At 38.4% G+C, this 23,861-nt stretch overlaps 2 pseudogenes; both read right to left on the bottom strand.

Moving 5' to 3' along the window:
* Positions 1-10,125: 10,125 nt before the first annotated feature.
* LOC137963204 (uncharacterized) lies at positions 10,126-11,547 on the bottom strand (annotated as a pseudogene).
* A 13-nt stretch (positions 11,548-11,560) lies between these two features.
* Positions 11,561-23,168, bottom strand: LOC137963203 (probable histone-arginine methyltransferase CARM1; annotated as a pseudogene).
* Between the last annotated feature and the right edge of the window lie 693 nt (positions 23,169-23,861).

The raw sequence follows: 23,861 nt of genomic DNA, 5'->3' as shown, positions 1-23,861 counted from the left end.
TTCACTCCACCGATGGTGACATGGTAATCAATTTTAAGAACAAGACTCCCTAAACCCTAAACCCTGAAGAAATTCAGAGCCATAGAAAGCTAATTTGTGAATATCCAAGTATGAAGTAGGATATTATAATTTTTTTATATTGTAATCATCAGGAGAGTAAAACTTGATTCTCAATATTATAAACTCTTTATTGTTCATATTCTTTCTTGTATAAGATATGGGACGTCATCCAAGTTGCGTTGAGTAAGGCCATGTTGTCAGGTAGACGGGAAAGGCTGCATTACTCTTAAATCATTGACAGACGTGTATCTGCCCAAGAAGATGCAGAATAGTAAACTTATTATAATATTTGAGTACATAGGTTTACTTTGTTCATGATTACTATATAATCATTTTATAATATTCCTTTACTTGATACATGTTATTCCTTCCATTGTTTTTTTACCTCCGTTTTTAAATAATTTTTAGTTAATTTTAATTTTGAAAATTCTATTTTAATAGTTAGTAATGACATCCAATAGTAGACATACTGGATCAATCTAAAATGCTTCGCTGGTTGAATATAAAGTTCAACAAAAATTAAATGATTGGATTACCCCGTCCAATATATTTCGCCTTTTCTTTTTATATTTTACAATTTTTTCTATATTTTTCCATTTTGTATACATTTCATTTTTATATCTTTATTTCGCCTTTTCTTTCTATATTTCAACTTTCTTTGTGTATTTCGTCTTTCTTTGTGTATTTTGGTTTTTATCATATATTTCATCTTTCTTTCTATATTTCACCTTTCTTACTACATTTCACATTTTCTTTCTATATTTCGCCTTTCTTTCTAATTTTCACCTTTTATTTCTATATTTGACCTTTTCTTCAACATTTCATCTTTCTTTCTATATTTGTACTTTCTTTCTATATTTTAGTTTTCTTTCTATAATTTAGTGAAATTGTTTTGTCTCCTGATTTGACCCATAGGATTAAGAGTGGATTCAGGATTGACAAAAGCAACTGCCTCAACATAATCAGGTGATTTTCCTGAGGAGCTTGGAAATTCAAGCTTTATCGGATCAGTTGGAGGATGAACTGATCTGATGGTTGTGCCAGATTGAAGCTGCCATTCTTTCGTTAGGGTGGAAAGAGTGGAATCTGGGGAAGAAAATAATGGTCATTTCTCCGCTTGCTTCAATCTAAAACGCATAAATCACTCAAAAAAAGACATAATTACCCTATTTGATTCCAAATAAAGATAAAAGTCCTTTGAGAAATCCATGTGTTCTGCTTCCCCATAGGTTGCATAAAACCATCGTTTGAAACCTAAATTATTGGGGTGAAAAAAATTCAGCTTTAATGGCTGCACGATCCACAACAAATGGAGGGGGATCTAGGAGATCAATCTAATGAGGTGTGTGAATCATAATCACATATTGAAACCAGTCATTTCATTGGGAGTGGGAGAAGTTCGCTCATGCTCCCTTTCAGTATAGACACCATTAGGAATTTGGGTGTCTGAAATGTGGATTACTTTTAATGAGGAATCATCCTTACATGATTGTTGTTCATCCACGTAGGCGAGAGGTCTAACCTACATCAGAGTATCTGGATGATGGTGGTAAAGAGACTTGGTAGGGAGTCTTAGGTTTAAAATTAATAACCACGTCTCCATCTGTGGATTGAAGAACCTGATCAATATCCTAATTAATCAGAAGTCGTGGAGGAACAACCTGGGAAATTGTCCAGTTGGCTGGGAAATGGATTTCCTCCCAATTGATCATCCTTGGAGTGGCAACATTTGCACTCATAAGATTTGTTTCGATCAATATAGGACTAAGGTATTCATGATTTTGAAATGAATCCTTGCAATAACTGCAATGGTTTTAGTTCTAGGAATGAAATTACATCCCTGTGTTAGAATCCTCAACTGGAGTGATTCTAACAAATTCCTATCTGTTAAAGATAGGGTAAGGTTTGGATGGACATTAAAATAAACGGGTCCCCTACTAAGTCTCATTTCCACAATACCCATCAAAGAGGGTTTCCAATCCAAACATCGACCATCTCGGAGAATGGCCTATAAACATGTGTTCATCCCTAATAAGGTCAAGGGTTTGAACGCAATCTGTATGCACCCAATATGCATATATTTTTTCTCCGTATCTACAAGATACTTGTTGAGATCTGTTAACTCTAATAATTTAAGAGTTGAATCTTGATTTTCAAGATAAATGGTTTGTTCCATGGTTTTAATTCCCATGGTACTAGAAAGGGTGAAAGTTCCTTTCTTGTAGATTGAAGTTGGTTTTATGGATGGAATTGCCCAATCATTTAATTGTTGTTGAACTTTATATTCAACAAGAGAAGCATTTTTAATTGATCCAGTAATCCTACTATTGGATGCCATGTTTTGACAAATTAAAAATTAAAACACAATTAAAATAAAAGGAAAGTAAACTAAAATTACACTACAGCTAAGAGTGGTAAAAGAAAACCAGAAGGAGGAATATCCTAGTATGAATTAAACATATTATAAACTGATTAGATGGTAATCATGAATGAAGTAAACTATTGTCCATAATATCATAATTAATTTACTATTCATCATCTTCTTGATCAGATACACGTTTGTCAACGACTTATGAGTATAGCGGCCTTCAACGCCTATCCCCGACTACACGGCCTTAACTCAAAGCGACTTGGGTGACATCCCATATCTTAACAAGAACGATGATGAATAGGAAAATTATTATAACATTGCGAAGTAAGTTGACTCCCCTGATGATTAAGATGTAAAAAATTTATAATATATTACTCCATACCTGGATATTCACTATTTAGCCTTCCATGGCTCTGATACCAAATACGAAATAGAGCAGCAATATATTCTGCATCATCCAGAGGTTGACTGTCTGGTAATGACTCAGCAGCATTATGATCATGCTCTTCGATATAGAAAGTAAAATGAAATATAGAAAGAAAGATGAAATATAGAAAGTAAAATGAAATACAAAAATAAAGATGAAATATAGAAAGTAAAATGAAATATAGAAAGAAAGATGAAATACAGAAAGTAAAATTAATTATAGTAAGAAAAATGATATATAGAAAGTAACATGAAATAAATAAAGAAAGATGAAATATAGAAAGTAAAATGAAATATAGAAAGAAAGATGAAATACATAAAGAAAGATGAAATATATACAAATTAAAATGAAATATAGTAAGAAAGATGAAATATAGAAATAAATAAAATAAAATTAAATATTGAAAGAAGATGAAATATAGAAAGTAAAATGAAATACTAAAAGAAGGATGAAACATAGAAATGTAAAATTTAATATATAAAGAAAGAAGAAATATAAAAATAAATATGAAATATAGAATTTTTTTTGAAATATAGAATGTAAAATGAAATATAGAATAAAATACGAAATATATAAAATAAAATGAAATGTAGGAAGAAAGATGAAATATAGAAAGTAACATGAAATATAGAAAGACAATTTGCTTGTTACACATACTCCCCCTTGGTGAATTAAACAGACTCCCCCTTGTTGAATTTATGAAAAAGTGAAATATTTCATTGATATCAATAACTTGTTGTAATCAGAGTACATGAACCTCTATTTGTAATAGAGGAAGGTTGTAGAGTCCAATTACAATAAAACTACCCTTGTCCCAATTACACCCAAACTCTAACACTTAAAGATAAGTCCTAACATAATTAAATAACTCAATATAGATAAAAGACAAACATAACTCAAACTAAAACTCTTCTTTGATGAAAAAATAAGAAAATATACTTTTGTGAGTCCTTGAACTTCCAATTGATGTGATAAGGATACCAACGCATGGCAATCATTGTGGGTCCTACTTCTGATGGGCTTAGGCACATCTAGTGGACCTTCCATGGTCGTGTGACCCATCTTATAATAATTTTAAATATGTGGTCTTCCTTGGTCGTGTGGGCTTGAGCTTATCTTCCAACACTCACCCTCAAATTGGGGGTGAGAGAACAACATGAACTCCTAGCTTGTTGCAAATGATGTATAGAATATTTTTGTATAAAATGGCACATCTTCCAATATGCCTTCATCTTCCAACATTCCCCCTCACGCTATTGCGTCCTTCCATGAGGCCCTACTGGCATAATATAAGTGAGAGTAAAAATCATTCCTATCGAGTAAGCCATTGCTTCATACTCCAATCCTAATACTGGATGTAGGATACACTTCGTCTTCTATCGGTAGTGTGTCTATCGGCATTGCTCTGAAGTGTCCACCACTTTGTCCCTCCATAGGACAACAACTCTCAAGTGGTAGGAGACATAAAAACCATTACAAGGGGGGAGGGGATAACATAGATGTAATAATAAGTTCTTCCATCATGGTTTCCCAACCGTGATATGTTTTTTGACAGGGCCTATCATGGTTTTCCAACCGTGATATGTTTTTTGACAGGGCCTATCATGGTTTTCCAACCGTGATATTTTTTTACAGGGTATCCTCCGACATGGTTTCCCAACAGTGATATTTTATTTTTTTTGACAGGGCCCATAATGGTTTCCAATCGTGATATTTTTTGACATGGTATCCTCTGTCATGGTTTCCCAATAGTGATATTTTTTTACAGGGTAAAATAAATGATGATGTAAGGCCACCTCTTCTTCCATAATATTGTACCCAAAGAGACATAATAGAAGCAACTATATATAACACAACCATTTTCTAACACATATAACATGAACCAAATAATAAAATTTGTGAAAAAACCCACGAAATAAGTAGATATAAAAATTTCTTCTTAGATGCACAAGCTTTATCTTTTGTGCTCCCCCTTTCTTGAATATTTTGGTCACATACACTTATTCACAACATATGAAATAAAATACCTCTTTCTTGTACTTCTTCTAATTCTCTGTTAAGCACCTAGACAATACTACCCAAAAGATCGGTCTGTTAGGAGCGAAAGGCATAGGTACTTAACCCCAGGATCAAGTGGATCACTGTCAGCCCATAACAACACACCCCACCTTCATGAGCCGATGACCCCAGTGGATTTACCCACTAGCGACAAGGAGGGGTGCCTACGTCTGGGATTTGCGATCTTCCGCGCCTGTCGGAAATCGAACTCATGACCAAGCGCTAGCTCTGATACCAGTTGTTATGGTCCAGGATTTGACACAAGGATTTGTAACGGTCCCAGATCTACCATCAGTTATTGTAGGGAGACCACGTGGAATCGTAGGGAGACATGGAGAGGAAGATGAAGATCAAACCAAATGGAAGCTTGAAAACCCTAGAACTCGTAAGGAGAACTCCAAGCCTGTTTAACCTAAAATTAACCTAAAATCAATGTTTTTCTTTCTCATTACTCTTACCCCTTAAATAGGGTTCACCCTGTTAGGGTTTAAGATAAAATATTACAAAAATACCCCTATAAATAAAATATTCCAAAAATACCCATGTGGCCTAAAACTGAAATAATTAAAGTAAATTAAAGAAAAAAATTAAAATAATAATGTTATTGTGTACATAACGTTACACCCCCTGGAAGAACGAGCTTGTCCTTAAGCTCGAAGGTAGGTCTGCTTGCCCGTGTCGATGTCTCCATCCATTCTCAAGTGTCAACCGCGGTATCTGTGTCAGCCCTCTGGGCTAAAAAACTAGAGCATCCACCCAAAGAACCATTTTTTTTTAAACGACGTAACCAACTCTTGTAAAAAATTCGGATCTGCCACTTGTATATTTATGTTTCCCTTCTAGACCTCCTTGATTGTGGGGCCGAAGCATCTTCCTTCTCAATTTCATCTTGAACTTATATGCTGCAAAGAAAGGGATATCTGCAATCATGTAGAGCACATCAAAGACCTTTGTAGGAACACCAGATAGTCCACCAGATGCTGCAACTTCCTCTTCCGACTGCGTTTCCTTCTCCAATTCAAACTTACCACCCCCAGACAGATGGGCAAACCAAGGTAGTCAACCGTACTCTCGAAATGTATTTGCATTGCTTGGCAGGCGATCATCCCAAAACTTGGGTCCGTTGGCTTACGTGGGCTGAATTTTGCTACGTGCTCAAGACCACTCCCTTCCAGGTGGTTTATGGTCGGGAACCCCCCCGATTTTTCTCTTATATTGCTGGTTTTGCTCGGGTTGCTCCTATTGATCAGGCATTGGAGGAACGAGACTGCATGATAGCCCAAGTTCGAGCGAACTTATAAAAGGCTCAAGCGCTCATGAAGAATACTTATGATAGGAGCCACCATGACCAATCTTATGCTCCCAGTGACTATGTGTGGCTGCGCCTTCATAAGTAACACCAGTTGTCCCTCTTTGCATCCCAACACAACAAACTCTCACCCTAGTACTATGGCCTTTTCCAGGTCTTGGAGCGCATTTGCAGCATGGCTTACCGTCTCCAGCTACCCCTTGACGCCCAAATTCATGATGTCTTCCATGTATCACTTCTAAAGCCTTTCCTGGGTGACTCGTCGAAGTTGCACACTCCTTTGCCGGCCCTTCATGATGGTCACATCTTACCCACTCCAACCAGCATCTTTCAGGCTCGCCAAGTCAAGGATCTTTGGGAAATCTTAGTTCAGTGGGCGGAGACGGATCCGATGGAAGCCTCGTGGGAACCATTGGCGGAATTTCAGGCCCTCTACCCCAACTTTTAGCTTGAGGACAAGCTCTTTCTCCAGGAGGGGGTGATGTTATGGACTCCATTGCATCTAGAGTCATTGCTAGATGCAGAACTTGGGTGGGGTCACTTTCAAATAAGGATAAGGGTTGGGTCTAATGTAATTTTTAGTTATGTGTTGGGCTCGTCATGGTGGTTAGAGTCAAGCTTTGGGAAATAGTTAGGGTGGTTAGTGTCAGGCTTTGGAAAATGGTGGTTAGCGTCAGACTTTGGGAAGAGTATGTTTGGGGAAATGAATGGACGTCATGGGAAGTGAATAGCTTGGGAAATGAGTGGACGTCATGGGAAAATGTGGGGCTTGGGCAGTGTAACATCATGGTCCTTCTTGTTATAAGAAGGAAGGTAGTCTGAATGTAATCAAGCTTTGATCAATAGAATTAATACAAGGTCGGATTCTCCCTTTCTTAACGAGGTCCAGGGTGAGCTTCCCTTCACAAGCTCAGTTATTCATCCTTTCATATTAAAACTATTGGTCGATCAAAGAATTCCAGTCTCCTTCAATGTCACACGTCAACCTGGAAGGTAGGAGTGATTGTCAGGTGACTCGATCTGTGGCGAAGGAACCTAACAGTAGCATACCTGAAGCAGTGGTGGCAGCGGTATTTAATGAGGAACTTGGAGAAGAACCCATCATTTTCTGAAACAACTCATATTCTTCATCAGTAAAAATTTTCTTTTCAGTTGACTTTTTGGGCCGATCCTCCTTTGTATCACCTACCAAGGCTTGATTAGCCTTTGTCAAGTCTGAGTTTTCATTGGCATTATAACATATTTCTCCATAGTGTCCAATTTTTCCACAATAACTCCTTTCCTTGTAATAGCATGTATCGATACTGTGGCCATATCTCCCACAATGAGTGCATTCTTTCCAAAAATTTTCTGTGATTTTGATTAGCTAACTAATCACAATGGTATCATTTTTTTAACAAATTTTTTTATAAAAAAATTCTTTTGATCACAAGGTCATTTGTTATAAGAAATTTTCGAACCGATGTGGACCAACATAAAATTTGATACCCTTCGTAAGGGTATTGTGGTAATTATGAGTATACAACCTTTGATACTTACATTTCATTTAGCCATAATAGGCACTTCACCAAAAATAATTCTCCAAAAAATTGTAATCAAAATATCCTAGTAGTATTCTTCAAACAACTTAGTGCATGGAGAAATTTAGCATTGACACTAAACAATCATTATTTTGAATTTTTTATGCATAAATAACACTCATAATAGACTCAATATAAATCTTCTATATCAGGTAATCTTGTTCCCACAAAAAACAATTTCCAACAATCTGATCATGGACTGGTCTCGGTTAACAGAAATTCCAAACCGACAAAACTGCTTTGATAGCTTCTTCTAGATCGAGAGGCATTCATATCCACAATCTCATAAGATGAAAAATTTCACATACTCATCTTTAAATAATCTTCTAAATATGGAAACCAGTAACATGAAGTAATAAAAAAATTAATGAAGGAACTTATCTCACACTTTTTTATCTTCCTTCACAAGGAGCCTTCTATGAGTGGTGTTGATCATATCTTCTTAGAGCATTCTTTTTGATGTAGGGATCTTAAATTTAATGCTCTGATACCATGTTGAACTTAGGATACTTTTTTCAATATTCCAAGCAAGTGAAGAGAGAAAGAAAAAGGAGAAAAGGGGAAGAAGCTCGGGTAGAGAGAAGAAGAGAAGAGAAGAGAAAAAAAGTGTGCACCAATCAAAGAGAGATAAATTTACTCAAGAGAGAATTGTAGAACTTGATTAATTTCGAATTACAACACCTCTATTTATACTAGAGGAAGTGATAGAGTCCTTATACAATTAATCTTTAAATTTCCAAATTACATTCCAACTCTAACTCTCTAAGATAAGTCTATCATAAAAGGATAACACAATCCAATAGAGTTCTAATAGAAGTTGAACTATAACTCTTCTGCAAGAACGTGGAGATAAGGGATTAGGCCAGCTTGTGGCCTAATCCTTGTGGGTCCCACATGATCTACTAGCTTATAGTGATAAGATTCCAGCTTGTGGTATCTTTGTGGGTCCCACATGATCTTCAAGTCTTCTAACTCATTTCAGCTTGTGAATCTTATCTGCTTAACTCGTTCTAGCTTGGGTGAGGACTCTTCTTGGTATACCACGTCCTCATGGTGGGTCCCACCAACTCGTGCACCATGGTGGGTCCCACATTGTAACATCTTTCTTTCTATAATTTGCCTTTTTGTTATAATTCACATCTTCTTTCATTATTTCTCCTTTCTTTTTATATTTCGTATTTCTTTCTATATTTCATCTTTCTTTCTATATTTCAATTTTCATTCTATATTTCTTTTTTTTATATATTTCATCTTTATTTTTATTTCTTATGTCTTTCTATATTACGCCTTTTCTTTTGCTATTTCGCCTTTCATTCTATTGACTCAACTTTCTTTCTTTATTGCCTCTTTCTTTCTATATTTTGTCTTTCTTCTTAAATTTTCTTATCTCTTTTTTAATTTCGTCTTTCTTTTTATATTTCGTCTTTTGTTCTATATTTCATTTTTCTTTCCATATTTCGTCTTTCTTTCTATATTTTGACATTCTTTCTATATTTTGCCATTTCCTTCTATGTTTTGCCTTTCTTTCTATAATTCATCTTTCTATCAATATTTCGTCTTTCTTTCTATATTTTTCAATTTCCATTTATATTTTGCCTTTCTTTCTAAATCTTAAATTTCTTTCTACATTTTTTCTTTCATTTTACATTTCGTCTTTCTTTCTATATTTCATCTTTTTTTTGTCTTTCTTCCTATATTTTTCTTTATTTATTTTCCCTTTTCTTTCTATATATCACCTTTCTTTTTATTTTGCCTTTCTTACTATATTTCACCTTTCTTTCTATATCTTGACTTTGTTTCTATAGTTTGTTTTTCTTTCTATATTTTGTCTTACTTTCAATATTATGCATTTTCTTTCTATATTTTTCCTTATATTTCTATATTTTGTCATTCTTTATATATATCATCTTTCTTTCAATATTTCATATTTCTTTCTATATGTTATGGTTCGGGATATGACACATGGATTTGTTGGGAGGAAGAAGAGAAAGACGAAAAATCAAGCCAAAGGGAAGCTTGATAACCCTAGGTTCTTTGAGGACGCGCACCCCGGAGCTCATTGAGGAGAACTCAAAACCCTTGTTTACTCTAAATCAATGATTGACTTTTCTCATTACTCTTACCCCTTAAATAGGATTCACCCTTACAAGGTTCAAGATAAAATATTACAAAAATACCCTTATAGATAAAATATTACACAATACCCCTTATGGCCTATTAATTCTTTAACTGAAATAAAATAAAGTAAATTAAAGAAAAACCATTAATTAGACTCTAAATAACTTAATAATGTTATTGCGTGCATAACATTAGATTTCCCCTAGGAGAAAAAGCTCGTCCTCAAGCTCGAAGGTAAGGTCTTCTTGCCCTTGCCTGCATCTTCACTTGGTCCCAAGTAGTAACCACGGTATCTGTGGCATCCACTGGATGACAAAACTGGAGCATTCCACCCAAGAAGCAATTTTTTTTTTTTGCCGACACTGCCGACATCACTTGCTATAGCCTAGCCCAATACAGATAAACAACCAAACAACAAGTTGAACTATCACCTGCACCAAACTTGCAACTTTTACTTTGATATTAATAGCAGGAACAACTTCCAAGATCATCGTTCCTTCGGTAAGGTTGTTTCCTTCGAGACCTTGCCACGTTATGGTCCAGCCACCGCATTGGGAACCCATGTCGTGGGAATGGCTTCTAGCTACGAGAATGCTCTTTGTCTTCTTGGGGGATGGGAAGTAATGGCTGACCAGAGTCTTTTCCGTTTTTTAGAAGCACAAGTGATATTCTGACTGCTTCTCTAGCCAGCTCTTTGTGTTCCTGGTTTCCAATTTGATCTACCAAGCCGTTGTCAGAGTAAGGATTCTCGAAGAGACCCATCATGAATTTGATACGCAAGATCATAGTTACTGCATTGTCAATTCTGCTCATGGGAATGACTCCACTGCTCACAAGATTGGTTAGGTCATCAATGAATCCAGTGAAGTTATACCCCACCATTACCATGTCGATTCCAGCTTGAATTTCAGTAGCAACAGAGGACGAGTAGTTGGTGTGAGGTGGGTACGTGATTGTATCAACTCCTTGTCAGGCATCATAGTAAGCAGGCATGTGAATGCTTAGCAGTGAATGGAAATCAATTATGGTGATGTACTCATTGGTCCCATTCTGGGTGCCGCCATCACCAAGAAAGTGCTTCGCACAGGCAGCAACCTTCTTTTGTCCAACAAAATAAGGAGCACCCAGTCATCCTCCTTGAAGGATTTCTCCCTGTAATCCAGAGAAGATCTTTGTCATCTCCTCGACAATATTTGGATCCTCATTGTAACTATCGTAGCAATGGCCCCATCTGGGGTCTCTGCAAACTGTAAGACATGGAGCAATAACGTACTAAATCCCAGTTCCCCTAACTTCCAAAGCATTTGCTTCTTCAATCTTCTTCACAAGTTGAGGATCCCTGGTTGCTCCAAATCCAACATTATGTGGGAATATGGTGGCTAGAGAGTGATCCATTCTGGAAAGTGTTCACCATAACAATCCACTGCTGGGGAGTGGCATTTGGAGTACGAACACTACCTCCATCCCTCAATACACTTCCATTGAAGTACTTGCTCATGATTTCTGGGGAGAGCACAGATCAATCGGCTTGTGTCATATGACCGATCTTTTCAGCCAAAGTCATTCTTCCGATAAGATCTTTAACTTTAGTATTTAATGGCAGATTGTCATCTTTATACTTCATATAACCTTGTTCATCATCTCTGAACGCTCTCCACAAACACAACAACAATGTTATCCAAAACAGGAGACTAGAATTCTCCATTTTTGAAACAAACACACTGTTGTTGTGTGCATCCACAACAATATAATTCGTCCCATAAAAATTGATATAATTCCTCCACAAGACCATTCCCGGCACACCCAAAAAAATTTCATCCCCAAAATTCACACCTGGGTGAAGAATTTTGACAAACAGTGGTTGACCAACATACATATCATCCAAAAAATGAAGAACAACGTTTTCAGCCATCACATATAAAGGCTGAGAGAAAACACAACGAAGTTGGTACCAGTGTGTTGTGGGAGCCCCTGGTGCAGTTGTAAGCCACCGATGAACTGAACTCTCATTTAACTAGACATCAAACCAACATGCTAGCCCATGTATCCTAGTCCCAACAACATCTTTGAGACTTGAGGGAATGTCATATTCATATAGCTCATGTTCCTTCATAGTCATGAAATCTGGTGTATGGGTAACTGTTGAAGCCACCAACAATCTTGGATCAAAAGCATCTACTATAGGCTGAGAAAAATATCGCTGACAGGCAAGTCCATGTAAAGGGGTAAGATCAACCCCATAGTAATTATGCTGCTGCCAAAAGAGGGACTTTGCAAGTTCAACATTCAAAAATTCATCACAAAAGGGAGCCAGGTGTATCCTCCCAATTGTTGGAAACATTTTCCCATTGGGAACAAGAAACTGATCTCTTGCAATTACATATGACTCTAACATTATTTCATTGACAAATAAAGTGCCCATGGGTTCTGAAATGAGTATATCTGCTTTTTTAGGCAACTTTACTGCCTCAAATTTGCCTTTGACAATCATTATTCTTTGTCCCAATGATGGATTTCCTGCTATCAGTCTACTTGCATGTTCAGCCATTTCAGGTGGCTCCACAGCATAAACATGCCTTGCACCAACCTGAGTTGCAAATAAGGAAAGAATACCACTACCAGCACCAACGTCAATAACAACACGATCATGGAAATTTGATTTTATGGATTCTATAGCAGGTACAGTAGTTATTAGATGCCGGGTTAACTTTTGTATTTTCAGGCTTAGACACTTGGTCGGGATGTAATTTCTCTGAATTTAGTGGGGCCTTTGTTTGGCCTTTGCTGTGGACGTCAACCCTAATCTCTTCTTATATGGAGAACGGGTGCTGGAATAAAAATTAAGCAGTTGATCAATAGTTTAGTCTAGAGATCGAATTCTCTCTTCCAACGAGGTCCAAGGTGCAAGCTTCCTTCGAAAGCTTGATTATCATTAGCAATAGGGCGTTCTAAAAATCACAAGCCGTCCTCCTCAAGGTCGTATTCCAACCTGGAACTGTTGAATTTATGGAAAAGTGAAATACTTCAATGACATCAATAACTTCTTGTAATCAGAGTACATGAACCTCTATTTATAATAGAGGAAGGTAGTAGAGTCCAATTACAATAAAACTACCCTTGTCCCAATTACACCCAAACTCTAACACATAAGGTAAGTCCTAACATAATTAGGTAACTCAATATTGATAAAAGACAAATATAAAGATACTTTTGTGAGTTTTTCTTGATCTTCCAACTGATGTGATAAGGATGTCAGCTCTTGGTAATCATTGTGGGTCGTACTTCTTATGGGCTTGCACCCATCTCGTGAGCCTTCCTTGGTCATGTGGCCCATCTTATAATAATCTTACATATGAGGGCCTTCCTTGGTCGTTTGGGCTTGATCTTATCTTCCAACACTCCCCCTCAAGCTGGGGGGTGAGAGAACAACATGAACTCCCAACTTGCTTCAAATGATGTATAAAATATTTTTGTATAAAATGACACATCTTCTAATATGCCTTCATCTTCCAACATTCTCCCTCACACTGTTGCGTCCTTCCATGAGGCTTTGTGGCATTATAAGTGAGAGTAAAAATCACTCTTAGATAGTAAGCCATTGCTTCATACTCCAGTCTTAATGTTGGATGTAGGGCACACTCCATTGCTATCGGTAGTGTGTCTATCGGCATTACTTTGAAGTGTCCACCACCGTGTCCCTCCACAGGACAACGACTGTCAAGTGGTAGGAGACATAAAACCCATTACAATTGGGGGTGGGGGGGGGGGGGGGGGGGAGGAGGATAACATAGATGTAATCTTAAGTTCCTCTGTCATGGACTTCCAACCACAAATAATTTTCATCTTTTTGACGGGGATGAAGTTCCTCCGTCGTGGACTCCCAACCACAAATACTTTTCATCTTTTTGACGGGGATGAAGTTCCTCCGTCATGAACTTCCAACCACAAATAATTTTCATCTTTTTGACGGGGATGAAGTTCCTCCATTGTGGACTCCCAACCACAAATAATTTTCATCTTTTTGATAGGGATGAAGTTTCTCCATCATGGACTCCCAACTACAAACAATTTTGATCTTTTTAATGGGGTAAAATAAATGATGACATGAGGCCACCTCTTATTCAATAATAATGTCTCCAAAGAGACATAATAGTTGCAACTGAATATAACATGACCATCTTCCAATACATATAACACGAACCAAATAGTAAACTTTGTCAAAGAACCCAAAAAATAATCCGATATAAAAATTTTCTTCATTGATGCAAAAGCTTAATCTTTTGTGCTCCAACTTTCTTGAATATTTTGGTCACATAAACTTATCCACAACATAAGGAATAAAATATTTCTTTCTTGTACTTCTTGTACTTCTCCCCCTCAAGCTGGGAGGTAATGATAGTGATCCCAGCTTGAACCAAATATCATAGATGTAGCAATAGGTCCAAATAACAAAAATGTATAAATAAGCTCTCAAACTAGGGAAAAGTGAGATATTTTCCTGATCTATCAACTCAAAACATTGATGCAAAACAATTAGCATAAATTCGGATTATTCAATTCAAAAAGATACCAGCATGACCTTTGATTCTTCCAGTTCGAATATATCTTTCAATATAGATCAGATTGACATGAAATGTTTTCCTTCTGAAACTAGACTTAAATACCTTTCATCCAATTATGAATAAACTTCATTAAATATAATTATCATAAGATAAATAATCTGATAGTTTTCGGTCTCTGTCATCTGACTGAACTAAGTTTTGTTTCTTCTATTTTTCTAGAACGACCATTGACTCTTCCAAGATCAATATCTACTTATAAAAAAGTCATACCGAGAATTGGTTGAATAGGTAAGAAAATAGACTCACTTATATTTCGTTTGATATATAATTCTCCATATAAATTCTCTTCCTTGATAGCATAAAATACCTCAGAAATTGATGCTTTCTACTGCCGCTCGAACCTCTTTTTCAATCTAACCTTTCTTGGTTCAAATATCGATTTCTCTTTGTAGACAACTCAGATAAAAAATTAGTTGAATAGGTAAAAGAATATACTTACATATATTTATTTTGATAGATATTTCTTCATATAAAGTCTAGTTCTTGATAGCAAAAAATACCTCAGAATTTGAAGATTGCTGCTGCTACTTGAACCTTTTTGAAAACTGACCTTTGCTCATTGAAATATCGATATCTCTCTATCAATAACTCCGATTGTAACAAATCGTTCTTCTTTGGAAAGTAGACTCAAATATATTTCTTTCAATATATATCTTAAAATATGAAAAACTATGTATAGAGGATAAAATCACAACGAAATCTATAGGTGTAGGGACTGAAAAAAGAAATAACTATGAACCTAGACCTAGGGTTTAGGGTTTAGAGAAAAGGATCACATTACCTCCATGAGTTGACTAAGTAAACTCATAGAATCTGCTCTGATACCATGTTGAATTTATGGAAAAGTGAAATATTTCATTGACATCAATAACTTCTTGTAATCAGAGTAAATGAACCTCTATTTATAATAGACGAAGGTAGTAGAGTCCAATTACAATAAAACTACCCTTGTCCCAATTACACCCAAACTCTAACAATTAAGGTAAGTCCTACATAATTAGGTAACTCAATATTGATAAAGGACAAATATAACTTAAACTAAAACTCTTCTAAGTCTTGACCCTAAGATAAAGATACTTTTGTGAGTCCTTCTTGATCTTCCAATTGATGTGATAAGGATGCCAGCTCTTGGTAATCATTTTGGGTCCTACTTCTTATGGGGTTAGGCCCATCTTGTGGGCCTTCCTTGGTCATGTGGCCTATCTTATAATAATCTTACATATGTGGGCCTTCCTTGGTCGTTTGGTCTTGATCTTATCTTCCAATAGGAACCAAGGGGAGATCGTTGGGTGACACGATCCATGGCAAGGGAGCTTAACAACGTGGTATCAGACAGGACCACCGTCGACGATTCTTCTTCTCCAAATGAATTGTGCACTCTGATGGATGAAGTTCGGATTTAATCACAGACAATTAGATCAGACATTATGGAACTTCGGGAGACTATTCTGCAACGCAGTCAACAAATACGTGAGTGGATGGCTTGGGATTCCGTTATTCCGACCAACAACCCCCACCACCTCCATCCCCACAACCTCCTCTGCGCCCAACACCTCATTGCCAAGAGGGGGGGGGGTCCATTTTCCTAGCCACTCCACCATGCCCAGGTATACCAAACTCGATTTTCCAACGTATGATGGGTCCTTCGACCCTTTAATAAGGTTACATCGCTGTGACAATTTTTTTTTGGATTCTAAGAACCCAAGCCGATGGTAAGGTTCCTTTAGCTGCCTACCACATGCTCGATGAAGCACAACTTTGGTACAATCAATTTGATTTTGAACACCATATCCACAATTGGGATATTTTTAAGGATTATTGCATGTTACAGTTCGGTCCACCAGCCTGTAGTAACCGTTTGGGGGATTTGGTCAATCTCAAACAAACCGGTTCCATTGAGGGTTATCAAAAAAATTTCAGGAACGGCTGGCACAAGCTAGTAGGTATGTGCATCCTACTTAATATGTTCATTTATTTACTGTTGGACTGTTGTATTTATGGAAAGTTGAAATACTTCATTGACATCAACAACTTGTTGTAATCAGAGTACATGAACCTCTATTTATAATAGAGGAAGGTAGTAAAGTCCAATTACAATAAAACTACCCTTGTCCCAATTACACCCAAACTCTAACACTTAAAGATAAGTCCTAACATAATTAAATAACTCAATATAGATAAAAGACAAACCTAACTCAAACTAAAACTTTTCTTTGATGTGACCATAAGGTAAGATACTTTTGTTAGTCCTTCTTGATCTTCCAATTGATGTGATAAGTATGCCAGCTCATGGTAATCATTGTGGGTCCTACTTCTTATAGGCTTGGACCCATCTTGTGGGCCTTCCTTGGTCGTGTGGACCATCTTATAATAATCTTAAATATGTGGGCCTTTCTTGGTCGTGTGGGCTTGAGCTTATCTTCCAACACTCCCCCTCAAGCTGGGGGTGAGAGAACAACATGAACTCCCAACTTACTGCAAATTATGTATAGAATATTTTGGTATAAAATGGCACATCTTCCAATATGTCTTCATCTTCCAACATTCCCCCCTCACACCGTTGCGTCCTTCTATGAGGCCCTGTGGCATAATCCTAGCCGGTAAGCCATTGCTTCATTCTCCAGTCCTAATGCTGGATGTAGGACACACTCCATCTTCTATCGGTAGTGTGTCTATCAGCATTGCTCCGAAGTGTCCACCACCGTGTCCTTCCACAGGACAACGACTCTCAAGTGGTAGGAGACATTAAAGCCATTACCGGGGGGGGGGGGGGGGGGGATAACATAGATGTAATAATAAGTTTCTCCATCATGGTTTCCCAATGTGATATATAACATGAAAGAGAACCAAAGAAATAATGTCCCCAAAGAGACATAATAGCAGCAACTATATATAACATGACCATCTTCCAACACATATAACATGAACCAAATAACAAACTTTGTAAAAGAACCCATGAAATAATCCGATATAAAAATTTTCTTCATAGATGCACAAACTTCATCTTTTGTTCTCCCCCTTTCTTGAATATTTACGTCACATAAACTTATCCACAACATAGGGAATAAATACCTCTTTCTTGTACTGCTTGTACTTCTCCCCCTCATGCTGGGAAGTAATGGCAGTGATCCCAGCTTGAACCAAATATCATATATGTAGCAATTTCCCCAAATAACAGAGATGTATAAATAAGCCCTCAAACCAGGGAGAAGTGAGATATTTTCCAGATATATCAACTCAAAAAGTGACGCAAAATAATTGGCATAAATTCGGATTTTTCAATACAACAGAATACCAACATGACCTTTGAGTCTTCCAATTCGAATATCTTTCAATATAGATCAGATTGACATGAAATTTTCTTCATCTGAAACTAGAATTAAATATATTTCATCCAAGTATAACTTCACTTCATAAAATATAATTTTTAGAAGATAAATAATCTGATATATTTCGGTCTCTATCATCTAGCCAAACTAAATATTGTTTCTCGTATCTTTCTTTTGATATATAATTCTCCATATAAAGTGTCTATCTTGATAGCATAAAATAACTCACAATTTGAAGCTTTTTTCTACCGCTCAAACCTCTTTTTCAATCTGACCTTTGCTCGAAATATGAAGATTGCTACTACTACTCAAAACTTTTTTGCAATCTGACCTTCGCTTATTCAAATATCAATATCTCTCTGTAGATAACTCCTATTGGAACAAATAGGTTTTCTTTGGAAAGTAGACTCAAATATCTTTTCGTAAATATATAATTTGAAATATAAAAACTACATATAGAGGTAAAAAATGTAAAGTATACTACGGGTATAGGGTATGAAAAAAATAACTATGAACCTAGACTTAGGGTTTAAAGTTTAGAGAAAAGGATTACATTACCTCTATGAGTTGACCTACTCTGATACCATGTTGAATTTATGAAAAAGTGAAATACTTTATTGACATCAATAACTTGTTGTAATTAGAGTACATGAACCTCTATTTATAATAGAGGAAGATAATAGACCAATTACACCCAAACTCTAACACTTAAAGATAAGTCCTAACATAATTAAATAACTCAATATAGATAAAAGACAAACATAACTCAAAATAAAACTCTTCTTTGACGTGACCATAAGATAAGATACTTTTGTGAGTCCTTCTTGATCTTCCAATAAGGATTCCAGCTCATGGTAATCATTGTGGGTCCTACTTCTTATGGGCTTGAACCCATCTTGTCGGCCTTCCTTGGTTGTGTGGACCATCGTCTAATAATCTTAGATATGTGGGCCTTCTTTGTCGTGTGGGCTTGAGCTTATCTTTCAACATGGACTAGTGGAAGCACTTCGACTAGAAGTGGAATTACATGACCCACCAGACTTAGCACATGCTATGAATCTAGCACGTACACTGGACGCCAAGCAGAGGGTCTTGAAGAATCTCTGGGGTGTAGGCCCCCATGGCAAGGCCGAGTGGCTACTGGGACACCACCACAACGACCTCTCCCTTGCGCCCAGGCCCCAACATCCCTCCACCATCAGAGGCAAATAAGCTAAACACCACCAGCACAATATGTTTGCTGACTTTCACGGGCGGAGATGGACCAGAGGAGGGCCAAAGGGCTCTGTTATAATTGTGATGAACAATACCTGCCTGGCCACTTATGCAAATGACTTTTTTGGTTAGGGGTGGATGATCCCGAGGATACCCCACCACTTGAGGAAGTGGAAGAGCCTGAGATAGAAGAACCAACAATTTCTCTCCATGCTATGAAGGGCTTGCACAGTACTAACATGATGCAGGTTTGCGCTGGCCTCCACCACCTCATGTTGCTTGCATTAGTTGATTTGGGCAGCACCCACAACTTCATTAGACAACCAGCAACACAACAACTTTGCTTGCCGATTCAGCAGAACTATGGCATTTCGGTCTCAGTCGCAAATGGGGAATTTGTTCAGTAGTACCTTTTGTTATTGAAGGCAACATATTTGTGGTAGATTTCTTGGTCATTCCACTGGAAAGGTTTGACATGGTTTTGGGTATTAAATGGCTGCAGCAATTGGGTCCAATTTTATGGGATTTCCAGTCCCTCACTCTAAGTTTTATGTTTGACCAGCAATCCATTATTCTTCATGGGGCTCATGCACCATCCCCTTTCACTCTCCAGCACTTCCAAGTTCAGGACTCAGACCGTTGTAAGTTAAATTCACTCATTACAGAATTTGCTAATTTATTTCAAGAGCCAGCAACTCTTCCACCTATCCGAGCTTGTGACCATCAGATTCCTTTAAAAATGGGAATTGAGCTAGTAGTCGTGCGGCCCTACCGCTACCCCCATTTTCAAAAAGATGAAATCGAGCAACAATGTCAAACTATGTTAGCGCAGGCATTATTAAGCCCAACTGGTCTCCATTTTCTTCACCATTCTTATTAGTGAAGAAACATGACAACACTTAGTGTTTTTTTGTGGACTACAGAGAGCTGAATGCTCATACAATCAAGGATAAATTTCCCATACTTGGGCTCTTGGACGAATTACATGGGGCAAGATTATTTACTAAACTGGATTTAAGATCCGGGTACCACCAAATTCGGGTCCACCCTCCAAATGTGGAGAAGATGGCCTTCCGCACACATCATGGCCACTTCGAATTCCTTGTCATGCCATTTGGGCTATCAAATGCCCCCTCCACATTTCAGGCCCTTATGAACGAGGTATTTCATCCTCTCTTACAACAATATGTTCTGGTTTTCTTTGATGATATTTTGATACATAACAAGCATTGGGAGGACCATATTCAGCACCTGCCCCAGGTCTACAACCTTCTGCGTTCACATCATTTATTTCTCAAGCAATCCAAGTGCTCCTTTGGTACCACCGAAGTGGCTTATCAAGGACATGTCATCTCAGCCTCGAGAGTTAAGGCCGACAGTAGCAAAATTCAGGCAATCGTTGATTGGCCCTCTCCTCATTCCGTCACTGCCTTACAGGAATTCTTAGGCCTCGTTGGGTACTATTGGAAGTTTATTGGCGACTATGGCCAGCTCGCAGCCCCTCTCAACAATTTACTGAAGTGTGATGCTTTCCATTGGTCAGAAGCCGCTGCCTCCTCTTTTGATCAGTTGAAGCATGCCTTAGCCACAACTCTGGTGCTCCAACTTCCAAATTTTGACAAACCATTTATTATAGAATGTGATGCCTCCGGAGGTGGCATAGGCGCGGTCTTACAACAAAAAGGTCATCCCATTCCATATTTCAGAATGCACCTTGCCTCACACCATCACAAATTAGCCGCTTATGAACGGGAGCTTATTGGGTTAGCCAAAGCCATTCAGCATTGGCGGCCATATCTTTGGGGTCGACACATTGTTATCCGCACTGACCACTGCAGCTTGAAGTATCTATTAGAGCAACGTATAACCACGTCTCCCCAGCAGTATTGACTTATTAAATTGATGGGCTTCGATTTTAAGGTGGAATATAAACCCGGACAACTCAATAAGGGGGCCGATGCCTTATCCTGCCGGGAAGTGTCGGAGCCACAACTATATTCAATTAGTCAACCATGGTTTCTTTTGCTGGATGCAATTCGGGATGAAATTCAGCAAACACAGTTGCTCCTTGATCTGTTTCATAGCATTGAGCAGCAGACCATGGACAACAACTGGGCCCTCCAAGACAACACTCATGAAGGTCAACAAAAGACCTATTTCTGACTTAGTTGGGACTTCTATTGGCACGACTTGAAACACATGGGGTGGAATATGTGTCAGCATGTCAAGTTTGCCAAAGGAACAAAATTGAATCATTAAGCCCAATAGGCCTGATTCAGCCTCTCCAACTCCCATCTCAGGTATGGGCTAATGTTTTAATGGATTTTATTGATGGCCTCCCAAAGTCCTCTGGTAAATCTATTATATTGGTAGTGGTGAATCGCTTCTCCAAATATGGTCACTTCATTCCCCTGTCGCACCCGTACACGGCGTCACACGTGGCCTATATTTTTATGGATTAGATTGTCCGCCTTCATGGCTTACCAGAGTCCATTACCAGTGACCGGGATGCGGTGTTCACTAGTACCTTTTGGAAAGAGTTTTTCACTTTACATGGCACTAAATTATCTTTCTCATCCACCTACGACCCTCAGACGGATGGCCAAATGGAGGTGGTCAACCGGACCATTGAGATGTATTTGCGTTGCTACGTGGGGGATAATCCAAAAAGTTGGGTTCGTTGGCTCGCCTGGGCATAGTTTTGTTACAATACCTCTTATCACACAACCCTCTAGACTACACCTTTCAGAGTGGTTTATGCTCGTGAATCCCCTCAGCTATTATCATATGTGGCTCGCTCTTCTCGCGTGGCTGCTCTTGACCAGGCTTTGGCGGTCGACTAGGTCAAAGCTCACTTGCAGCAAACTCGGGCTACAATCAAGAGCACATATGACAAAAGACATTGTGATCTCTCTTATGCTCCTGGGGACTATGTCTGGCTTCATCTTCAACATTGCCGCCAACTTTCACTGACAGCCTCCAAATGTCACAAACTTTCACCACAATTCTATGGGCCATTCCAGATTTTGGATCGTGTTGGCAACATGGCTTATCGGCTGGACCTCCCCCCAGACGCCAAGATTCATAATGTCTTCCATGTCTCATTTTTGAAGCCATTCAAGGGCGACTCGCCTATGTTGCACACACCCTTGCCTCCGTTATAGGATGGCCATGTTATGGCCACTCCAGCTTAGGTTTTGCAAGCTCGTCGTGACTATGGTTCATGGGATATTTTAGTTCATTGGGCAGAGACGGACCTGTTGAAGCCTCCTGGGAACATTTAGATGCATTCAGGGCACTCTACCCCAACTTTGACCTTGAGGACAAGCTCTTTCTCTAGGAGGGGGGTGATGTTATGGATTCCATAGCAGGTAGAGTAGTTAGTAGATGCCGGGGTTAACTTATGTATTTTCAGGTTTAGGCACTAGGCCGGTTTAGAGGTAATTTCTCTTAATTTAGTGGGGTCTTTGTTTGGCCTTTGATGTGGACGTCAAACCTAATCTCCTCTTATATGGAGAATGGGTGCTGGAATAAAAATTAAGCAATTGATCAATAGTTTAGTCCAGAGATCGGATTCTCTCTCCCATCGAGGTCCAAGGTGCAATCTTCCTCTGAAAGCTTGATTATCATTAGCAATAGGGCGTTCTAAAAATCACAAGCCCTCCTCCTCAAGGTCGTATTCCAACCTGGAACCAAGGGGAGATCGTCGGGTGACTCAACCCATGGGAAGGGAGCTTAACATTTGAATGATTCTCAATTACAGCACATTAATAGGTTCCTGTCCTCACATAATCATGTAACATATTTTACTGATGTAGAAGTTGGCCATAGTAATGGAAGTACATTTTAGCAGAAGCAACCTCTATTTTATCATCAAATTTGCTCTTGGACACCGGGAGTGATCCATTTTCCAGATTCGCCACAGCTCTCGCACCAGTATTCAAATAAAAAGCAACCATAAAAAATTTCTATCAAAACCGGAATCCCAAAAAAGATTCCAACTCGTAATTCAGATACACAAGCCGGAATTCCATAAAATGTGATATGTTTCACTGGTTCACGGAACAGAGAACCTCCATCCCCAAATTATGACCAGCGTTGCTGCTGCTCAGCCCCTTGGAGCCCCATCATCCCCATGGAAGAATAATTTTGACCTAAAAATCGATGGAGTTTCAGAAGCTTACCCCCAAATTTCGTCTTCCACTCTAGTTCCCCTTGCCCGCATCATCCTTTCTCCCATTTTCTCCTCACCTAGCTGGCTACCGGAACGATGGACCCCAACGGAAATGTGTTGTGGTTGGTTGCCCGTTGGGCTTTTTTCGACGGCGAACATCACCCCTTTGGGCTTCTCCCCTTGGCGATTTTCCTAGACGGAGGTGTCTCAAATTTTTTTTCGTCGCCTATGGAAGATGTATGGTTTCTCGTGAGAAGGGGGTTGTGGAATACCCCTCCGATTTCTGAAAATTGAGGTCACCGTCGACTGATTTCGGAAGTTCCGAGTCCGATTTCGTATTTGAGTCCCCAATTTTGGATGTCCCCGCCGCTGGAAAGACTTTGAATTTTTCTCGTCCTTGGCCTTTCTGCTCGTTCGAGACAGCATTTGCTGTCTTTCATTCCATGCATATTTCATGCTCAGAGATGGTGGAATTTTTTGGCCCTTGGCCTTTCTGCCCATCCAAGACAACATTTCAAGCGAGTTTAGGTTGTATGACCTTTTCTGCGGTAGGGAGTTTATCTATTGCAGAATTTTTTGCGCTCCATGCTGCGTCTAA

Source organism: Aristolochia californica, unplaced genomic scaffold, assembly GCF_029961685.1.
Source record: "Aristolochia californica isolate CCGP_79_NKW_82.1479 unplaced genomic scaffold, dmAriCali1.0.hap1 SCAF_4, whole genome shotgun sequence".
Lineage (NCBI taxonomy): Eukaryota > Viridiplantae > Streptophyta > Magnoliopsida > Piperales > Aristolochiaceae > Aristolochia > Aristolochia californica.
This window is presented reverse-complemented; position numbering and strand designations above follow the sequence as displayed.